The 20304-nt window shown below is 37.3% G+C and overlaps 1 long non-coding RNA gene across 4 annotated transcripts in view; it reads right to left on the bottom strand.

The window, feature by feature from the left end:
• Nucleotides 1-19623, bottom strand: part of LOC144580391 (uncharacterized) — an 88307-nt gene extending 68684 nt beyond the window's left edge. For all 4 annotated transcript variants that reach the window (XR_013529837.1, XR_013529838.1, XR_013529835.1 and 1 more), the window contains exon 1: nucleotides 19400-19623. This is a non-coding gene — a long non-coding RNA (uncharacterized LOC144580391). The remainder of the gene's footprint in view (nucleotides 1-19399) is intronic.
• Nucleotides 19624-20304: the final 681 nt, after the last annotated feature.

Genomic DNA, 20304 nt, shown 5'->3' with positions numbered 1-20304 from the left:
GCCATAATTTTTTTTTATAATTTTGCAGTATTTCTTCTCTTAGTGTCATCTAAGAGCAAAGAAAATTCCTCAATCAAATGTCTTTATACTCTAACAAGAGCTGTACTATACAAAATTATTTTTAAATATATAAAACATCTTTGATTCTTCCAATATAAATACATGTTTAAAATGGCCAATGTTAAGACAAACAGAAAAAAAGAAAATTTGATTATGGAATAAAATATTTGGGGGTTTGAAGCAAAGAAATGGCTAAAATGTTCATTGTACTTAATTGGCATATAACCTGAGACTGATCCAATATATCAGAAATCAAGTGACTTCTACACTCTGATCAGATTGTAATGCCATTTACTAGGCTTCCTTTCTTGTTTTCTTCTCACTTTTTTGCTCATCTCTTCATCTCTGGAATCTGTTTTTAAGCCTGAAATCCCAGTAGCTGTACTTTCCTACCCACTGTTCTTTGTCTCTGAGACCTGTCTACCACCCTGGATGTGCCTGCCTCTTTATTAGCTATCTGCTGACTCGAGGCAGCTGCTGCCTAGTCCTGAAGTATCTAGCAGTGTCCAGTATCTGCCTTAGACCCCTTGACCTGGGTAAATTTTATTTCTTCTTAATGAAGAATGCAATGGAGTCACAGCTTACTCCTGGGTTAGGTTCTAACATTAGTCTATTAGGCGGAAAAAATATATATATAGATCACTGATAATATTCTTGCAAATCTTATCAGATAAGAAAAAAGAAAATGTATCTCGAGAGTGCCTCATTGCTGGTTTTTTGTTTTTTGTTTTTTGTTTTTTTTTTGCCAGCATTTGAATCAATCACTATGAAATGTTTGGTTTTCATTTAAGGTAATACATTATTCAAGTCAGTGCTGTGTTTAAATACAAAAGTTCCACTTAGCTTAGCAAGATGCTGACACTTTAAAAGGCACGAGGGAAAGGCCATTCCTGTTCATTGAAGGAATTCACTGGAAGATTCCCCTGCATGATTTAAAAATTACTTTTCCTTGATCTTTTATTTTTGTTGGTTATTATACTTAATTCTTTGTAATTTATTTACCAACAATGTTTGTATATTTTTATAGCAAACATGTGATAATTTGATACATTCATGGAATGTATAATGATCAAATAAGGTTATTAATCAGGTATTTAGGATATTCATCACCTCAAATATTTATCATTTTTTTGTGTTGGGAACATTTCAAATCTACGTATTTTGAAATACATATTGTTAATTATAGTCACCCTACTGTGCTATCGAACACAGGTATTTATTTCTTCTAACTAATGTTTGCAACCATTGACTAACCTCTCTTTATCCCCTCCAACACACAGAAACCCATCCCAGTCTCTAGTAACCATCATTCTACACTCTACCTTCATGAGGTCAGCATTCTTTAGCTCCAACATATGAGTGAGAACATGTGTTACTTGTCAGGGTCTGCCTTATTTCTCTTACTTTAATGGCCTCCAGTTTCATCCATGTTGCTGCAAATGAAAAGATTTTTATTCTCTCTTATGGCTGAACAGAATTCCCTTGTGTATATATACCACATTTTCTTTACCATTCATCTGTTGATGGACACGCAGGTTGACTCGATATTCTAGCTATTGTGAACAGTGCTGCAGTAAACATGGAGTTGCAGGTCTCCCTTTGATATTCCAATTCCCTTTTATATGGAGAAATACCCAGGAGTGGAATTTCTGGATCATATGGTAGTTCCATTTTTAGTTGTTTGAGAACTCTCTATACTGTTTACCTTCATAGCTGTACTAAATTACACTCCCATCAACAGTATGTAAGAGTTCCCTTTTCTCAGCATCATTGCAAGCATTTATTGTCTTTTTCATAATAGCTCTCCTAACTGGGGAAGATGATAAACCTGATTATTAGTGATGCTAAGCATTTTTTTCATAGACCTATTGGCCATTTATACTTTAATTCTTGTGAATTAAAAACACACATACAATATAACCCAGGCAGTTAGGCATAGATATGATAAGTATGAGATCGACTAACCCTGGGAAGTGGCAGGACCTGACCTATGCAAATGCTGTATCTTCCTGAACCCTTCCTCCAGAACGACTTTCATGTGACTAACTCTGTTTCTGCTCTTTCATACTCTATTTACATATTTCCCCCCACTTTCATGTTCCCAACCACTCCATTTGAATCTCAGTGCACGACCGATTTTCAGCTTTGCTATTCTATGTGAGCACTGACCCCAAAAGGGACTTCCAATCCGTTTAGCTACTAGATGATGATACAGAATCGAGAAATAAACATAACATTGAATTTACATAACTGTATTAGCTTTTTACAAATCAGATCAACCATGGCAATGAACTCTCACCAACTATCTTTTAGTTCATTAATATTATAAGCAAATCTATTCCTCTGGGCAGACATCAAACATGAGAGAAATTAACAAAGCTGCACTAATACAATCACAATGTCAATAATTTATAATCTGAGAAAAGAAACTGGTAAACCACATTTTAATTATAGAAGTCATCGTGACACATTACTTATGTGACATTTTAAAATTTGTTCACACAATAATTAATCTAGACAAAAAGATTGTAATAAATCATAACCAGATACATTATACCAGCATACTTTTCTCTCAGCTTATTTATTCCTAGCCTACTGGACATTTGTAAAAATATCCCTGGGGTCAGATATATTCATACTTATTCATTTACCAAGCTGTACAAGTATTTTTAAATATATTACTTTAATATGTTACCAATGAGAGAACAAGTTAGTCAGCAAACAAATAAATAGCTGAAAATATTACTGTGTATTCATGGATTTCATATTTGCTTCCAGGTTGCAATACATGGAAAGGTAGAGAGTAACTTAGAAATTAAAACCTATTAAATTCAGAAACATGCTAGATAATTTTAAAAGTTGGAACAGCTATAAAGATGTAAAACCATGTTTCATTTGGGAAAAATAAAAGTTCCTAATAAGAGCATTAAAAATGTGAAGATGAATTTCTATCACTTGTGTTTTGACAGATCTTAAATTCATTATTGTCAATGTGCTTTCTTTTGGCAACAGTTCTAGTGATGAATCTAGTTTTAAATCACGTAAGACATGCCCAACCCTTTGACATTCTGGTCATCATGTTTCTTTACCAAGTTGGGCACTTAAGAAGAAATGCTATTTAACCAGTTGTCTATGTTTAAAACAAAAAAAAAGCAAATTTTTAAAAATGCCCATTAAAAAGTACTCCCACATGCATTAGCATGCATTAGCATATCTGACCATCTAAAGACAATTTATTTGGGACAGATATTATCCCAATTTATAGTTGAAGATACTAACATCAGAGAGGTTTGGACTTGCCCAAGGTCACACAGTTTTAATTCTGAAAAGCTTCCAATATCATGTTTAGCTTTTATACCACCATACAGCTGCTACAATTGGAGCAAATGCACTTTGTTTACACTGGTATTACTAAGCCATGGAGCAGTGTCTCACACTGAGTAGTTTAATAAATCTTTTGTAAATGAAAGACCAGAGAAATGATTGAATGTCTGAGTCACTGTTGGGTTCTGTAAGAGAGATGATTTAGCTACCCTTTGGCAGGAAATGAACCTTTACAGCTCATTACAGTGGCAGCTACAGCTCTAGAGATCTCATAAATTTTGGAGATTCCTAAAACATAAACACCTGAACTCCCAGTTGTAAGCTTCATTTAGAAATTTCCACCCAGTTGGATATAAATATGAGATGTTTCACATAAGCCTCATGGTAACCCCAAGGCAAGCATCTATAGTAAATGAAAAATAGAGGAAAAAATAATCAAAGCATACTACTACAGAAAATTACATAATTACAAAGAAAGATCGCAAGAAGAAAGGAATAATCTACAAAATATTCAGACAACAATAAATAAAATATCTATGGTAAATCTTTACCGATCAGTAATTACTCTAAATGTAAATGGTCTAAAATTAATATACAAAGCAGTTACATAAATTTAAAACAGACCCAACTACATGCTGCCTAAAAGAGACTCATTTCACTTGTAAAGAAACACGTAGACTGAAAATGAAATGATGAAAATAGATATCCCATACAAATGGAAATCAAAATAGAGAAGGAGTAGCTGTTTACTGGATAAAATAGCCTTTATATTCAAAACTTTAAAAAAAGAAAATATAACAATTCCCATATAAATGGAAATCAAACTAGAGCAGGAGTAGCTATTTACCAGATAAAATAGCCTTTTTATTCAAAACTGTAAAAAAAAAAATAACAATTATAAACATATATGCACCACCCAACATCAGAGCACCTAATTGTATAAAGCAAATATTAACAGAAATGAAGGGAGAGATAGACAGCGATACAATAATTAAAGGGGATTTCAATATCACACTTTCTGCAATAGGAAGATGACCCAGGAGAAAATTAATAAGAAAATGTTGGACTTGACCTATACTTTTTTGTTCACCTATACTTCCAATCAAATGGACCTAAGAAACATATGTAGAACATTCACAGGATACATATTCTCCTCAAGCCCACATGAAATATTCCCCAGGATAAATCATATGTTAGATCACTAAACAAGATTAACAAATTTAAGATTAAAAAATATATCAATCTTTTCTGACTATAATGGTATAAAAGTAGATATTAATAGAAAAAAAAATCTGGAATATTCTCAAATATAAGAAATAAAAAACCATGCATCTGAAAAGCCAATGTGCCAAAAAAAGGAAATTATAAGAAAAATTTATAAATATATAGAGATAAAAATGGAAACAAAGAACACCAAAAGTTATGAGACACAGCAGAAGTAGCTGTAAAAGCAAAGTTTATAGCAATACGCATGTACAAAGAACAAAGATCACAAATAAACACCTCAACATTACACCAAAAAGAACTAGAAAAAGAACAACGAACTAAGCCCAAATGTAGAAGGAAGGAAACAATAAGGATCAGCACAGAAATATATCAAATGAGAATAGAAAAAGTATAGAAAAAATATCAATAAAACAAAGAGGTGGGTTTTTTTTTATTGTTTGCAAAAATAAACAAAAGTGAAAAATCCTTAGCTACACCAACTAAGGCAGACAGATGATTCAAATAAATGAAATCACAGGCCAGGCACTGTGGCTCATGCCTGTAATCCCAGCACTTTGGGAGGCAGAGGTGGGCAGTAATGAGGTCAAGCAATCAAGACCATTCCTGGCTAACATGGCAAAACTCCACTTCTACTAAAAATTAAAAAAAATTAGTCAGGTGTAGTGGCACACCCCTGTAGTCCCAGCTACTCAGAATGGTGAGGCAGGAGAATTGCCTGAACCTGGGAGGTGGAGGTCACAGTGAGCCAAGATGGCACCACTGGACTCCAACGTGGGCAACAAAGCGAGATTCTGTCTCAGAAAAAAAAAGAAAGAAAAAGAAAGAAATTACAGATTAGAGAGGAGACCTTACAACAGATGCCTCAGAAATGAAAAGGATCATAAGGGACTATTATAAACAGTCGTATATCAACATTAAATAATGTAGAGAAAATACATAAGTGTATAGCAACACACAACCTAGTAAAATGGAATCAGAAAGAAACGAAAAGGTTCAACAAACCATTAACAAACAAAGTTGAAGTAGCAACCATTTACTGATTGGGAGATCCTTTTCCCCATTGCGTGTTTTTGTCAGGGTTGTCAAAGATCAGATGGTTGTAGATGTGTGGTGTTATTTCTGGGGCCTCTCTCCTCCATTAGTCGGTGGGTCGATTCTGGCAAGAGTACCGTGCTGTTTTGGTTACTGTAGCCTTGAAGTACAGTGTAAAGTCAGGTAACATGATGCCTCCAGCTTTGTTCTTTTTGCTTAAGATTATCTTGACTATACAGGATCATCTTTGATTCCATATAAAATTTACAATAGTTTTTTTTTTTTTTCTAATTCTGTGAAAAAGGTCTATGGTAGTTTGATGGGAATAGCATTGAATCTAAAAATTACTTTGGGCAGTATGGCATTTCCATGATATTGATTTCTCCCATCCATGAGGATGGAATGTTTCTTTGTTGGTGTCCTCTCTTAGTTCCTTGAGCAGCCATTTCTAGTTGTCCTTGAAGAGGTCCTTCACATTCCCAGTGAGCTGTATTCCTAGGTATTCTCTTTGTAGCAATTATGAATGGGTGTTCATTCACGATTTGGCTCTCTGCTTGCCTATCATTGGTATAAAGGAAGGTTTGTAATTTTTATACATTGATTTTGTATCCTGAGACTTTGCTGAAGTTATTTATCAAATTGAGAAGTTTTGGGGCTGAGACAATGGGGTTTTCTAAATATAAAATCACGTCATCTGCAAACAAAAACAACTTGACTTCCTCTCTTCCTATTTGATACCCTTTATTTCTTTGTACTGCCTGACTGCCCTGGCCAGAACTTCCAATACTATGTTGAAAGGAATGGTAAGAGAGGACATCCTTGTCTTGTACCAGTTTTCAAAGAAAATGCTCCCAGCTTTTGCCCATTCAATATGATGTTGGCTGTGGGTTTGTCTTAAATAGCTCTTATTATTTTGAGGTATGTTCTGTGCAAAGACACACACAGGCTCAAAACCAAGGGATGGTAGTAAATTTATGAAGCAAATAGAAAGCCAAAAAAAAAAAGAAGTAAGAGTTGTAATCCTAGTTTCTAACAAAATAAACTTTAAACACAGATCAAAAAGACAAAGAAGGGTATTACATAATGCTAAAGGAAACAATTCAACAAGAATAGCTAAGTATTCTGAATATATACACACCCAAAACAGAAGCACATAAAACAACTTATGGAGCCTAAGACCTACAGAGACACTTAGGCTCATATAGTAACAATGGGAGACTTCAACACCACACTGTCAAGACTAGACAGATCGAGACAGAAAGTTAACAAGGATATTCAGGATTAAACTCAGCTCTGTATCAAGTGGATCTAGTAGACATCTACAGAACTCTCTACCCCACATCAACAGAATATACATTCTTCTCAGTGCCACATGACAGTCTGAGATCAACCACATAATTGAATTAAACCTCTCCTCAGAAAATGCAAAAGAACTGAAATCATAACAGTCTCAGACCACAGTGCCATCAAACTAGAACTTAGGATTAAGAAACTCACTCAAAACCACACAGGTTCATGGAAACTGAACAATGTGTTCCGGAATGACTCCTGGGTAAATGATGAAATTAAGGCAGAAATACAGAAGTTCTTTGAAACCAACAAGAACAAAAAGAAAACATACCAGAATCTCTGGGATGCAGCTCAAGTAGTGTTAAGAGGGAAATTTATAGCACTAAATGCCCACATAAGAAAGTTAGAAAGATCTCAAATCGACAACCTGATACCACAACTAAAAGAACTACAGAGGCAAGAGCAAACTAATCCAAAAGCTAGCAGGAGACAAGAAGTAACTAAGATCAGACAAGAACTGAGGGAGATAGAGACATAAAAAACCCTCCAAAAAACTCAATGAATCCCGGAGTTGGTTTTTTGAAAAAATTAACAAAATAGATAAACCCTAGATAGACTAATAAAGAGGAAAAGAGAGAAGAAGCAGACACAGTAAAAAAAAGAAAAAAAAATTATTAAAGGAGATATCACCACTGACTCCATAGAAATACAAACTCAGAAAATACTATTATCACCTCTATGCCAATAAACTAGAAAATGTAAAAGAAATAAATAAATTCCTGAACACAAACACCCTCCCAAAAATAAACCAGGAAAAAGTCAAATCCCTGAATAGACCAATAACAAGTTCTAAAATTGAGACAGTAATTAATAGCCTACCCACCAAAAAAAAAACCCAGGACCAGACAGATTCGCAGACCAATTCTACCAAAGGTACAAAGAGGAGCCTGTACCATTCCCTCTGAAACTATTCTAAACAACTGAAAAGGAGAGACTTCTTTCTAACTTATTCTATCAGGCCAACATCATCCTGATACCAAAACATGGCAGACACACAACAAAAAATACAAAACTTCAGGCCAATATTCCTGATGAACATCAATGTGAAAATCCTCAATAAAATATTGGCATACTGAATCCCGCAGCACATCAAAAAGCTTATCCACCACGATCAAATTGGCATTATCCCTGGGATGCAAGGTTGGTTCAACAAACACAAATCAATAAACATACCACATAAACAGAACCAAGGAAAAAAACCATATGATTATCTCAATACATGCAGTAAAAACCTTTGATAAAATTTAACATCCCTTCATGTTAAAAACGCACAATAAACCAGATACTGATGGAACATATCTCAAATTCTTCTTAAACTTTTCTAAAGTTTAGAACTAGAAGAAATACTGTCAAACCCATTTTTGGGGCCAGGATCATTCCTGTGTCAAAGACAGACACAATAAAACTACAGACCAGTATCTAAGATGAACATAGATGGAAAAATCATCACTAGAACACCAGCAAAACGAACTCAAGAACACATCAAAAAAATTACACAAAAGGCCAGGCGCGGTGGCTCACGCCTGTAATCCCAGAACTTTGGGAGGCCGAGGAGGGTGGATCACAAGGTCAAGAGATCGAGACCATCCTGGTCAACATGGTGAAACCCCGTCTCTACTAAAAATACAAAAAATTAGCTGGGCACAGTGGTGCGTGCCTGTAATCCCAGCTACTCAGGAGCTGAGGCAGGAGAATTGCCTGAACCCAGGAGGCGGAGGTTGCGGTGAGCCGAGATCGCGCCATTGCACTCCAGCCTGGGTAACAAGAGCGAAACTCCGTCTCAAAAAAAAAAAAAAAAAAAATGACACATAATGACCAAGTTGGATTTATGAAACAATGGTAAAGAGGCTGAAGAGGCAACTTAAATACTGAGAGAATAGATTTACCAAACATAGTCTCTCTTAAAAGTTTAATACCTAAAATATGTAAGGAATTCAAACAACCCAATAGCAAAAAAAATAATAACCTGATTAAAAAATAGGTAGAGGACCTGAACAGACTTACCTCCAGAGAAGACATAAAAATGGCCAGTAAGTACCTAAAAAGGTGCTCAACATCACTAGTCATCAGGGAAATACAAATCAAAATCACAATGATTTATCCACTAACATCTGTTGGGATGCTTGTTATGAAAAAGTCAAGAGATAAGTAGTGGTGAGGGTGTAGAGAAAAGGAAACACTTGTAACCTGTTGATAGGAATGCAGACTTATGTAGCCACTTTGGAAAACTTCACAGAGCTTCCTAAAAGAAATTCAATGTAGAACTACCATATGACCTAGTAATCCCTCTTCTGGATATATCCCCAAAGGAAATAAAATCACCACCTTATAAGGGTATCTGCGTGTCCATGCTTTTTGTAGAATTATTCTCAATAGTCAAGTTAGGGAAACAACCTAAGTGTCTACTGATAGAAGAATGGATAAAGAAACCATGCTGTATCTATACAACAGATTACTATCTGGCCTTACAAAAGGAGATCCTGCCATTTTCAGCAACATGGATGACCCTCGATGACATTATGTTCCATAAAATAAGACAGATATAGGAAGACAAATACTACATGAACTCACTTACATGCAGAATCTTAAAAACATAATAATAAACACAAAGCAGCAGAGTACAATGGTAGTTGGGAAAGGTACAGAAGAAATGAGAGATGTAGGCCCAAGGGCACGAATCTTTTATTTACACAGGATGAATACATGAAGAGAACGAGCATACAGCATAAGCACCAGAGTTGATGATATTGCATTGTATATACTGGAAAGTTGTTAAAACAATAAATTTTAGACACTCTTATACACACACACACACACACACACACACACCCCAATGCAAAAAGGAAAGGCAATTATGGAAGATGATATAGTAATTTATTAATGTATTTGACTGTTATAAGCACTTCACCATGCAGATGTACATGAAAACATGTTGTACAACTTACATTTATACAATAAAAATATTACTCATCATTATTAATGAAAGATAAAATTATTTTTCATAGAAACTGTTAAAATATAAATTATATTAAGATAACTGTATACATAGTTTAAACATTTCTCAGTATTAATTTTTAACATGGTGAATATTAATAGAACCCACATAAGTGATTATTAAAAATAAAAATGTCTGCCCCGTTCTACTGAGAGATCTTCAAGGAAAATATTCTAGTAGTCTGGGTTAATTTTTTTTTAACTCTATAAATAGTTTTTGTGGACACAATTATGAAGTCAAAAAAGAATTTGCTTCTGAATCATCAATTATTTCGGTGTCCTAGGCACCTCTAAAAATAAGCTGGAAGACAACTCGAACCTGGACAAGAATGAAATTTTCTCCATTCAGGTGTATTCTTTTTGTTCACTGGTAACTGTAGGAATTTTTAGAAATCACGTTGCATTCTAGATGTTCACTGCATTCAATAGCATTGATGTCATGAAAATGTTCCCTTATTTATCTGTATGCCTAATCACTAAACAGTAGTATGAAGTAAACACTCAGTAATTCACTTGAAATGCTCCTCTCTAGTTACTGCAGATTTGAGTGTCACCCAATGAGACAGAGTAGGATGATTACCAACCACCTGCGCATCTAATATATTCCTCTTGAAAGGCATCAAAACTCATGTGCTTACAGGTAAGAAGCAAGATATAATTATTTCATTTTACTTTAATAAAGCATGCTTCAGTCTACTACTGTGAGCCAGGAAGGATTGAAGAGAAAGTGGAATGGACTAAAAACTCTGAGAAATAAAGCACAGCTAAGGAGACAGCCAGAGAAGTTGCAGTTCTGAAATTGGCTGCTTTCTCTCAAACACTAAGAGACTTTCTTTCTCATAGAGAGATTAGCTCATTTTTCTCACAAAGCTGGAAGGGAACATTTGGAAATTTAAAAAAAAAACACACACACTGGTGTATAGGAAGAAAAATTTAACAATACAGTGAGACCCCCAGATCTCTCACACTGATATGAATTAAAACATAAGGCATGTCCATCCTGACAAAGACCAAATACACAATTATATAAGTCAATATTCATCATCTTTCTCAACATCATCATCCACTGAAATGTTTACTGTGTGCCAACAAGTTAAAGTGCTTTTGAGGCAACCTCACAAAACCTTTATGAGCCAGGTACTTTTATGAGCCTCTTTTTTCAAATGAAAAAATTAAAACCTACAAAAGTTATAAATAACTTAGTCCAAAGTGGCTAAGCTACTAAAGATCCTCTCACTCCAAAGTCCCAGTCTTCTCAAAGAGCAAAGAAGAAATTAATGTGGCTCTAGAATAAAAACACTGTGTAGTATTTGGATCAAAAAATGAGCATTACAGGAAGAAGGAGAAAGCACACAGGATGAAAAGAGAAGAAAACAAGTTATTTTTGTGGTATAACTAGGAGACTGACTGAGTCACTGGAGCATTTGTACTGAGAAATGGTAGGAAGTGAGCTAGAATAGAAGACTGGGGGCAAATCAGTCAAATAGATTTAAATGCCAGTCTAAAACCCAGGGCAATTGGAAGCCATTGCACATTTTTTATCAGAGTCCAAAACTTGAATAATCCTGTGCTTGTTTTAGGAAATCACATAAGATCATCAGCATTTACAGCTAAAATTAATTTTATTGACAATCTGGTTAAATGCTTTAATTTAGAGATTAGACACTGAGATTTATGTTAAGGATCTGATCCCTACTCTTTGCTACTTAAAAGTCAAGGTAAGTGAACATTACATTTAGCTGAGAAAAGTTTGAAAAATTCAAACTGCCTTTTGAATATGAACCTTTTAATCACTGTTACATTGTTTTGTTCCTTGAGAATCTGTGATCTTCTAAAGAAAACAGAATCTTATTTTTATGGTAAAAACTTTATGAATGCAGACACTTAGTGAAGAAGTAATATAAGTGGTACTAACCACAGAAAATGCATTTAGGAGAAGTAAGTAACATGAATTGGGGAAAGGTCATAGGCCAATTATAGCCATGTTCCCCAAGACCCCCAGAACACCCTTCACCCATAACTACTCACTGACATGGTGGCTTTCAGGCGAATGCCATGGAGCTTGCTGGGCAAGGAGCATGGAGAAGACCAATCAGAAAATGCCTCGAGTCACTTGCCTATGTAAAATATCTCCCCTTTCAGGCTGTTTGCATTCTGCACTTCCTCAGTAATCAGCTACATCAGATCCCCTTCTTGTTTCATTTCATTCATTTTTTTAAGAGATAGGGTCTCACTGTATTGTTCAGGATTGCCTCAAATTCTCAGGCTTGCCTCAAGCTTCCAGGGCTAAAGCCATTCTCCCACCTCAAGCCGCTGAGTAGCTGGGACTACAGGCTCATGACACTGCATCTGGCTCTTTCCCTTAATTCTGACCACTGACTTCTAGAATTTCCTGCTACATGACACTGTAATGTGAGTTTATATGTACTTATAGAGGCTGCCAAGAAAAAGTCCCGGAAGTGCTGTGTTCCAAATCTGAGAACAGAACTTTGGTTTACTTCATGTATTGTTTGATTTTTAGGCTAAGGAAGCAAATGCATCCTTAAAACAAACTTATGTCCTTTCTGCCTGTGGGAAGGCTTCTCCAACAGCAGACTTCTTCAAACACAGAAATTATATGTCTAAAAAATGGTGTGGACAAGCCGTGTCTAATAAATTTCAGTTCTTATAGGAGTTAAGAAAAAGTAAGCAATAAAAATGTCACTGACTATATTAATTTACATGTGAGACAAACGTAGATAATGCAAATAAAAGTTGTGAAGGCTACCCACTTTCAAACAAAACATTGACAAACTTTAATGTTTTTGCTATATTCCTTCTGCTGAACCAGCTTCTTCAGATCTTTAAGAAATACTGCAGGCCGGGCATGGTGGTTCACGCCTATAATTCCAGCACTTTGGGAGGCCGAGGCGGGTGGATCATGAGGTCAAGAGATCGAGACCATCCTGGTCAACGAGGGAAAACCCCATCTCTACTAAAAATACAAAAATTAGCTGGGCATGGTGGCAAGTGCCTGTAATCACAGCTACTTGGGAGGGTGAGGCAGGAGAATTGCTTGAACCCAGAAGGCGGAGGTTGCCATGAGCCGATATCGTGCCATTGCACTCCAGTCTGGGTAACAATGGCAAAACTCCATCTCAAAAAAAAAAAAAAAAGAAATACTGCAATAGTATTGAGATCTAAGGAGAACATAGATCTATAATAACAGAGGTCTAAGATCTAGAACATAGATATAAGATCTATGTTCTCCATATTTTAGATTTTGCTTCTTAGAAAGGACTTGAAGCAATGTTTACTGGTTTTTAAATTATTGTCTTTTGTATGAGCATTTTCTCTTGTTTCACACACATCTTCGCCAATAAATAAATAAATAAATAAAGACTTTGTTGCTTTTTGTTTGACTTCCTTTCCAATTAACTTGGTGTGTTAGGGTAAGATTTATCTGTATTTTCTCCATAAACTGAAAGGGTAGACATATTTTCTCTGTGGACCACCCCACAGGGCCACCATCATTTGCTAAAGAACAGTTGCTATGTTTTTGTGTTCACATGTATTAAATTAAATATGGCTTATATTAAAAATAGCACAGATGTTTTGTTACAAAACCAAGATTAGAAAAAGATTACTACAGCCAACTCCACATCATCTCTCTTGCCATTTAGTTTCTACCATTCTTTGAGTCAAACTATCAGCATTCAACAACTGTTTGCTTCCCATTATTTGGCATTTCTCTTTGGTGCTTCACATCATTTCTTTCTTTCTTTCTCTCTCTCTCTCTCCCTCCCTCCCTCTTTCTTTCTTTTTTTCTTTCTTTCTTTCCTTCTTTCTTTCTTTTTCTATTTCTATCACAGTACCACTCTCTCCTCAAAACTACAATTGCTCAAATAATTAAATAAGGACTACACTGGTTTAGATAGTGCCCTTTCATATGTTTTCTCATTCAAGTTTTATAAAAACTAGTTTTACAAGACCTTAAATTATGTGATTCCAATTGGCAATATGCAGGAATATGTTAATCTTTGATCCACCAATCCCACTCTTGGAAACTTATTGCACAGACCAAAATGTATATACCAACTCTATATATTAAAATAAGTATTAATAATACCAGGTTTTATAATGACCATAATGTCCAGTAATAGGAAATTGGTTAAGTAAGTTATGATACATTTGTATAATGTAATAATAAATCCAATGTCCATGATCATGTTAAGCATCAAAGGAAATGTCTAAAACTATCTATATTATGACATAAACTTGGATGTATTTATTAACATGTACACCAAAGAGCCAAAACTGTATTTCACAAAATGGTAGGCTTATCAGTGCTTTTCATCTCTAGGCTTTCCTCTCTTTCTCTTTAACTATAAATAGTATATATCTTATGTGAGATACATATGTTTGTATATATCCATATGTATAAAATTTGTACCAAGGTACTTATCATTTTACTTTTAAGAAAAATGAAACTTATGTTGCCACTTACATATGACCCAGAAATTCCAATTCTATGTATGTACCCAAAAGAATAAAAATCTATGATCACACAAATATTTGTACATAAATTTATATAGCAACATTACTAACAATAGTCAAAAGGTAGAAACAATCTACATGTCCACTTGATGAATTTTAAAATGTGGTAGTCATACAATGGTTATCAGCCATAAAAAAAGTATGATATATTGTTAGAAAGACACTTTTTTTTTTTTTTACCTTTTATGATTTCTAAAGTGAAGATATGCCTTAAAACTGATAACATCTTCCAAGTACTTCTAGCCATGTGGTAATTATAAAGATAGGATAGGAGCATCTTAACCACTTTATTTTAAATAACTTTCCTTTCATTATAAGCACAAGTCAGATGTGACATGAAAACAGAAGTATTTAAGTCTAAAGAAGCTCGTTCAAGTGACATTGAATAACTGTGCATCTTACATTTAAAATGTCTTAAATTAAGTGAAATAGGCCAGCCACAGTGGCTCATGACTATAACCCAGCACTTTGGGAGGCTGAGGCGGGAGGATTACTTGAGGCCAGAAGTTGGAGACTAGCCTGGGCAAAATAGTGAGATGTCATCTCTGGGGAAAATATTATATACATATATTTATACACACACACACACACACACACACGTACAATTTGTGAATTTAAAGTAATCCAAGTTATCTCATTAAGCTTTTCAAAACTTGATTCTAAAGCTTATATAAAAGAATAAAAATGAAAATTTTCACAAAAGTTATAAAACTCTGTTCATGAAGGGGGTATTAATGCTGCTGAATATTAAAGTGTATGTTGAATCCAAACCAATTTGAGCATCAGATCACTGGCATAGAGCTGAGAGCACTGAGTAGCCTCATTTATAGGAATGTTTTGTGTGGTCAACAGTAGTATATGTGATTGTGATGAAAATAGTGAATTCTTTAGTAAATAGTATTGGATGAACTGAGTAGCCATTTGGGAAAAAAAGGAACTAGATTGCTATCTCACAGTTATATATATATATATATATGGTGTTGAAGTCTCCAGCTATTATGGTACTGGGGCCTGTCTCTGCTATTAGCTCTAATAATATCATATATATATATATATATGTATATACACACACACACACATATATATACACACACACACATATACGTATATATATATTTTCACATACATATATATCTGGGTGCTCCTGTGTTGGGTGGAGATAGATTTAGAATTATCTTCCCTTGCTGAATTGACCCCTTTATCATTGTACAGTGATCTTCTTTATCTCTTCTTATGGTTTTTGTCTTGAAACCTATTTTGTCTAATATAAGTGTAGTGACTCCTGCTCTTTCTAGTCAGAACTAGGAGATTGTCATGAAGAATTTCAAAGTATTGCGATGGAGACTGAAAGAAAATGTATGATTAATAAATAAGGGAGAGGGCTTGGCTCTAAGCCAGGAGACTTGGGTTTTATCAGATGAGCAGCAGGGATATACAAAATAAAGTCTATAAGGAAGCTTTATTTGGAAAGATGCATACAGTGGCCTGGATGACCCAGAAGAGAAAGTTTAGTTAGAACACTGCTGTGGGCTCAGCACCTTCTAGCTTGAAACCATGTCTTTTATACTTCCCTGTATAACCTCTGCACAGAAACTGGAGTAAAATGCAAATAGATAAATATTTATTGAGTGAGAAAATTGGATACAGAGAGATAGACTTAAATGATAGCCATTGAAAAAAGAACAATTTCATACTGGGAAATCAGTTGAATTTGGCGAAAGCGTGGACAAGGTTTAGGAAGTTTGGAGAAGTCACATAAGGCTATCATGTTTGAAGCTTTGAAACTGGAACTCAGAAAAAGCATGAGCAATTGAATAAATGAGTGAAATGACTGGATGAATAGATAAAGATAATGCTACTTGCTATAATGAAAACTCCCAGATCTCAAAAATGCAACAATAAAAATTTAAGTGTCAACGAATGTTAACAAAATAACATCCACTAAGGAATGAATGGGGAGGGGACAGTTAGAAAATTTCCAGTTCCCATGAAACTAACCAGTGACTCAGACTGACAAGAGATTCTTCTATCTTCAACATATGGCTACCAAGATCCTCCTCAGCCTCCATGCAGCAGAGATCAAAAATTATGTGGGAGGTCTGCTTGGCCAGGCATGTACCACTTTAACATTCTACTGTTTTATCTAACACTTGCAAAAGAGGCTGGCAAGAGGAGCCTAGCTGATTGGCTGGAAGGAAAAGAAAATGGTGTGAATAGCCCATTCTTCTTTGTCAGGTTGGCAAAAGAGGCCAGTAGATTTTCCCGATAAGAGATGCTAACAGGAGTTCTTCAGGCTGAAATGAAAGAACACCAGCATGAACTCAAGATATAAGAGAAAATAAGAAGACTGGTAAGAGTAACTTTATATAAGGGCCACTGTTGTACTTTTGGCTTGTACTTTTTTCTCTATATGATTTAAAGGGCAAGGGCATAAAACAATAGTTATAAATCTATGGTGATGAGTTCCCAATATATAACGACATAATATGTGACAATAACAATATAAAGGGGAGGAAAGGAGATGGATAGAAGCGGAATGTTTCTATATTATTGAAACTAAGTGGGTTATAATTGGGTTACTGTTAAAGCTAGATAGTTACAAGTTTAAGACACTAAGTGTAATTTCCCAGAAAACCACTAAGAAAATAACTTTAAAATATACAGAAAGAAAAAATGGCACACTATAAAAAAATCAACAGAATACCAAAAAATGGTGGCAGTAATGGAGAAATTGAAGAGCAACAACAATAACAAAAAACACTACTGAAAACAAAATTAAATGACAGAAGTAAGTCTTTTTTTATCAGTAATTATTTTCAATGTAACTGGATCAAACCCTGCTACTCATAAGACAGAAACTGGCAGAAGAACAAAAAAAGATTCATCCACGTACTGTTTACAAGAGAGTCATTTTAAATACAAAAACACAAAAAGTTTGAATACAAACAATGGACAAATACATTTCATGCGAACGGCATCCAAAACAGAGCTGGGTGGCTATATTGCTATCATACAAAATAGATTTCTAGTAAAAAATTTTACAAGAGTGAAATAAAGACATATACATATGTGATGGAGTCTTTAAGTCCTGTCTCATTCCCATGATTCTCCTGATTATTTCAGTACCGAAAAGAACTTTCTCTGGTTGCTGAGATGTTTAAATGAGTTCATTGCTATGAAAAAGGTATTATTAGCATAACAAAGAAAATAGTTTGGCATGGGAGGGAGGGGTAAGCCTAAGGCAGACAGCGCGTTCAGAGAAAGGAAAGAAGAGAAAGAGAGAATGTGAACACAGGCCGGTCTCCCTAAAAGAAATGTAAATGTATATGCCTATCTCCCTTGCTCCTCATCAGCGATATGTATTTTTTACAGACACCTACTCTGCATTTACTGATACACTGGCAGCAACCTGTTTAAATCAGGAGTGTGACATGCTACACTGCATGTCAGGGTGGAAAAGAGCGATGATCTTCCACAGGGCTGAGAAGATGAAAAACACTAAATTCTGATCAATTTATTAATAAAGAGAACAGTATTTTCTTCAAATACACAATTAGTTTCACTACCAATACTTTATTCACAGGATACACATTATAACTGCTGTTAAAGATAGGTGGGCATGACCACAATAAGAGATTTCAACAGAAGGCAGAATTATTTATTTTTTTGTATTTAATTATTTTGTATTTGACACTCGTTCCACATAAGTTTATTTAAAAGAGTAAAGCGCAAGGCAGCCTGTACCCTAATGTCAGGTTTCCAGCTTGCTGCTAGGAAAAGCAGTCTGGATAAGAGAGAAACTGTATAATAAATGAAATCCCCTGAGAGTAAACAACACTTGCACATTCCAGCTAAGGACAGTGAAGCAGCAGCCCTTCTAAAGTGCAGACACTTCTAGGTTAAGTAGGCTACAAACAATTGTGAGCGAAATTTCCAAAGTCAACTACCTTTAGCTTGGGGCTAGAGCAATCACCTAACTCTATCTCCCACACCCGGCATCAACAACTTCCTTAAATCTTATGCTGAATTCTCCCAACAAAATACTTCCCAGCTTTCTTTGCTGAATTAAAATGGCGCTGCTTTTCCCATCAAAGTGTTGTTGATTTCTCAGTAATCCTTAGGCCTTTTAACCATCAAACTCAATTGGCCTCATTTAAATGCCACCCTTCCCTGAACACTGCCAAGTGCTTTTTTTGAGGGTTGGGCCAGGAGGTAAGGGTGGCTGCTTTCATCTACAAGTCTGCAACTCTCTCACTTTTCTTCATAACCTCGGCCTTCCCCGAAACTGTTGCCTCTGTCTCCTTAAACCTCACTCCAATGCAAACCTTCCCCAAAGTGCGGTAGCACTTAAGCTTCTCTGTGCCCCTTGCACCCATCGACGCCATCTCTAATGCACCGTTCACACCTAGACCCATGCCTCAGCCTTTCCGGAAGTCGTTCAGAGCCACCCTCCGGGCAGGCACCACCACGCCGGCCTCACCGGAGCACAGCCTTCCTCTCTGTCTACATCCCAGCCTGTGCACCCGAAGGGACCCTAAGGCTGAGTCCCAGCCCCGCTGCGGCAGAGGGCAGGGACCAGCACGCACACCCTCAAGTCTACATGAAGACCCTCCCCGGGACTGTCGCCGGCACCTACGCCCGGACCTCCCCGACCCTGGGAGGCGGATGGGGGTCTGGGGCGCACGCCGCGGAGGCAGGGAGGAGGCCGGCGGGAGCGAGAGGTCACCGGGACAGGCTTGTCTCCCCCTCCGTTCCAGCAGCGGAGGGCCCCAGTCCCCACCCCTCTCCCAGACCCCCGGTCTGGTGACACCACGGCCACAAAGGGCGGCGAGGGCGCGTGCCCGACGCCTGGGTGCCTCACGGTACCTGAACCCACCTGGTCGAGTGGCAGCTGCACCGCATCGCCGAGGGGCCGCGGCAGGGTGGAGTCCGTGGTACTGGCGGTGCTGGAGAGTGACGGAAAGGCTTAAACCAGGGACTGCTCTCTACTTTGCGCCCAGCCGCCGCCTGCACTCACTGCGAGCGACCGCTCCCCTGCCTCCGACTTCCAGCAGCTCCCAACCCTGGTTCCCCACTTTGCGCACGCAGGCACAGACGGCCGCCCACGGCACAATCGCGGCGTGGAACCCTGACGCGGCAGCCAATCAGGGAGCGCCGGCCGCACAGCGCCCCCCACCCACCCCCGGCTCCGTGCCGAGGGGCGGGGCGAAGGGAGGAGGCTCGCGCGAAGGCTGTAGGTAGCCTGAGGGCACCCCGTGGGCGGAGTGAGATGCCTTTCCGCGGTGAAACTTTAGAAGGGTGTCGTTGCCCCCGTCACCCCTTCCTTTGTCCTCCCTGGAATGTCACGGCCATCCACCTCTCTCTAGGAGGGACAGCAGGCAATCTAGGGGTGGGCAGTGGCCCCCCAAAAAAGGAGCGAAGTGAGGGACATCCCAAGCATTGCTGGAGACGTTGGGGACCAAGCTTGGGCCTGGCAGGAGGGGAATGGTGAACCAAACCTAGCTGAAAAGCCCCTTTGTCTTCGAAACTGCTGTGTAAAAGCCCAATATTGAGAACAATCCCGTGGTCTGACCCTTTCAGTCCCTCTCCAGCTGCACCTGGGCCTTGCAGGCGGAGTGAGGTGTTCCTGGGTTGGACGCCTGTGGTCGCAGGGAGACCGACTTACCTTTGTTTTGTTAAAGTTTAGTTCTTTGGTCGTCAGCCTCTTATTGAACGTCCTGCCTTCCTCCTCAAAGAGGCGGTTTCTAAGCATCCCTTCACCCCCTGAGCACAGTCACCCTC

Source organism: Callithrix jacchus, chromosome 19, assembly GCF_049354715.1.
Source record: "Callithrix jacchus isolate 240 chromosome 19, calJac240_pri, whole genome shotgun sequence".
NCBI lineage: Eukaryota > Metazoa > Chordata > Mammalia > Primates > Cebidae > Callithrix > Callithrix jacchus.
Note: the sequence above shows the minus strand (reverse complement) of the source record. Positions and strands in the feature narration are given on the sequence as shown.